This window comes from Temnothorax curvispinosus, unplaced genomic scaffold (genome assembly GCF_003070985.1).
Source record: "Temnothorax curvispinosus isolate PA1 unplaced genomic scaffold, ASM307098v1 QBEX01000288.1, whole genome shotgun sequence".
NCBI lineage: Eukaryota > Metazoa > Arthropoda > Insecta > Hymenoptera > Formicidae > Temnothorax > Temnothorax curvispinosus.
The window spans coordinates 68-2,855 of NW_020210068.1; the positions used below are offsets into that span (position 1 = coordinate 68).

Here is a 2,788-nt window from a genome sequence, read left to right on the forward strand (position 1 = left end):
TGAGTGAGTCAGTCAGTCAGGACATCTACATTTATATATATATATAAGATGGTGAAGGGTTTGAAATGAAATAATAAATTTCATCTAATTAACATATGATTATATTTGATGAATGAGCACGGTGGAGGACCCTAATTTCCTTAGAATAAGTATTTTGAAAAATAAATCGTAGCAATCAGTAGAATGTAATCTTAATTTTATATCACTAATTTTAACTCTGATTTATATACATGCATTTAGAATAGAAAAGGGGAAAGAGTACGCTGACACACACGCATATATATCTAAAAATATATATATTTAATCAATCTTAAAATACAAGTAACTTAAATGCTTTACTAATTGTAAGATTACTATTATAACGTATTCATATTCACACTCATAAAGCAAGCCCATCCAGGATAATTTCGTACCTATTCCTCACCTGAAATAAAATAAAGGAAAATACATTAATATTTCTATATACACATATATTCATAAGAATATAAAATAAGATTGAAAATACTTATCCTTATTAATTCAGTCTCAGCTCACTAATACCTCCTATCACCTATAACAATAACGAAATATATTAATTACTGCACTCTTATAAGATAAAACCGTTATATATAATCAATAAATAATTATCCTTACAAAGCTAAGCAAAATGTCAACGACAAGCCTTATGCTAGAAGTGAAAAGACTACGTAATTTTGCTTATCGCCTGGATTTAGACGAAGCTAAGGAAAGAACACGCGGCAAATACTTGAATATATTTAAACAAAAATAATAAAAAATAAAAAAAAGGGGAGAGACTAAAATTATATGAATAAATGTAGTAACGATAGAAATATAGCATTAACTTACTTTTAATTTATCCTTATCATATCCGTCCAACGAAATCACGGTGACAGTATAGACAACCAGCCCTGTAATAAAATAAGAATAACATATATTAACAAATATCCGAATAAGTAACATAAGGAATGAACATTGAAAACAAATATGTACGTCTATATATGTATACAAATACAAATATACACGTGTATATGCCCAATAAAATAAAATAAAAAAAAAAAAGAAAGAATATATATTACTAATCAAATCTATATATATACTCTAAAACTACTTAAATACTTTGCTAGAACAACTCTGATTATAAAGCGACATAAATACTTTACTGGAATCATTTATATGAAAAATATGTATATCATAAATTATAATAACACTGTCTTAACATATTGTCAATGGAACTAATACCTCGATTAGATAAACCCAGCTGCAGCGACACAACTCTTACACTGCCAGGCACACTTTAGAATCCTGTAATAAGAATCACATAAATAATTAATTATCTATAAATATAATCATACTCTATACGACATAACCGTAAATTATACTTACTAATAAAAATTCGGGGACCGAACTTCCCTAAAGAGGGAGATGTCACGTCTGACGGTATAATCACCGCTGTATTCCAGCCGCATAAATTTTTTGATTTCCATCCATATTGCACAGCACCTGAAAACAATATAAGAATAAATAATCACACCTTAACTTAACTGTCATAACAATCACTCAGCTGATGCGAGCACGCGTTCTTAAAGTAGTAGACACAAGCCTAGAGAACATGGCTGCCTATAGGCACCCTTTCAAGCTTAAGCCCCATTTTCATGAATCACACTATAAACTTTTGGACAATTGCTTATTAAAACTCCCCAGAATCACTAAAATTGATCGTAAATGAATATTACAAGCTTTATGAGATCCTTTATGCAATATAAATTCAATTCAACACACGAATAAATACATGTTCCATAAGAATAAACTCAGAAAATTAAAATAAAATATAAATAAATTAATTAAAAGCAGATTATTCATAAGAACATAACCTTTTGTGCTCAAAGAATATTATCACGCTAAAATAATAATTATCTTACTAGCATTTTTTCAAACATGATTGTTATAAACAATTAAATTATATTATTAACAGACCTAGTTAGTGTGATTACTGGAACTATCACAAAAAGTCAAACAACTTTTGGTTATAAATCATTGTTGGATCTCTCAAAATAAACTAATTAACAATAAAATTTATCATAAAATTATTATTAAAGATGATGAATAAAATCACTGCAGACACTCAGCAGAGCATGTCAAGTAACCTCACAAAAACCCCCACATCATATCTCTTCTTAATTCCGAGATATAATTAAAAATTATGGAAATCCATAAAACACAAAAATTTTAAACAACCTAAAATAATGCTCTTAATTATCTGAACAAAACAAAAGAAACCCCATCTTTTTATCTCTTACCGTTCTCGAGTTATAAATTATTAAAATTTCACGTCCGCCATTTTGAATTTCCTACCCTTTAGACTTACAAAGATCAAATCACTTTTACATTAATATTTTAATCTTTTATACATTTTAAGACCGAAAAATTTCATTTCTGAACGAAAATTTTGACACTTAATTATTATGATAAAAATGGAATCTCTCATACTCCACAACACCGGTAACGTTAACGCCGATTTTCTATTTAAATTAATTAAATTAATAAACGAGATTGAAAATTGAACATTCACTCCATGAAAGACGAGGATAGTTTAATACCAGTTCACAGAGAGAAAGACAAGAATAGCCCTATAGACTCTTAATAAATTAAAATAAAAATGAAAACAAATAGACTATAAAACAATTATAGAAATACATGCTCTTATATTTATGGAAAAACACCACATTGAAATAACTATTACCTTATTAATATTTTTCAAAACAATTGTTATAAACAATTAAAATTATAT

At 27.6% G+C, this 2,788-nt stretch overlaps 1 long non-coding RNA gene across 1 annotated transcript; it reads right to left on the bottom strand.

Moving 5' to 3' along the window:
* Positions 1 to 338: 338 nt before the first annotated feature.
* Positions 339 to 1,560, bottom strand: LOC112452323. Its single transcript, XR_003040486.1, has 4 exons — positions 1,384 to 1,560; positions 1,240 to 1,302; positions 847 to 908; positions 339 to 550 (listed from the first exon to the last, which is right to left on the bottom strand). It is a non-coding gene; the product is annotated as an uncharacterized LOC112452323 (long non-coding RNA).
* Between the last annotated feature and the right edge of the window lie 1,228 nt (positions 1,561 to 2,788).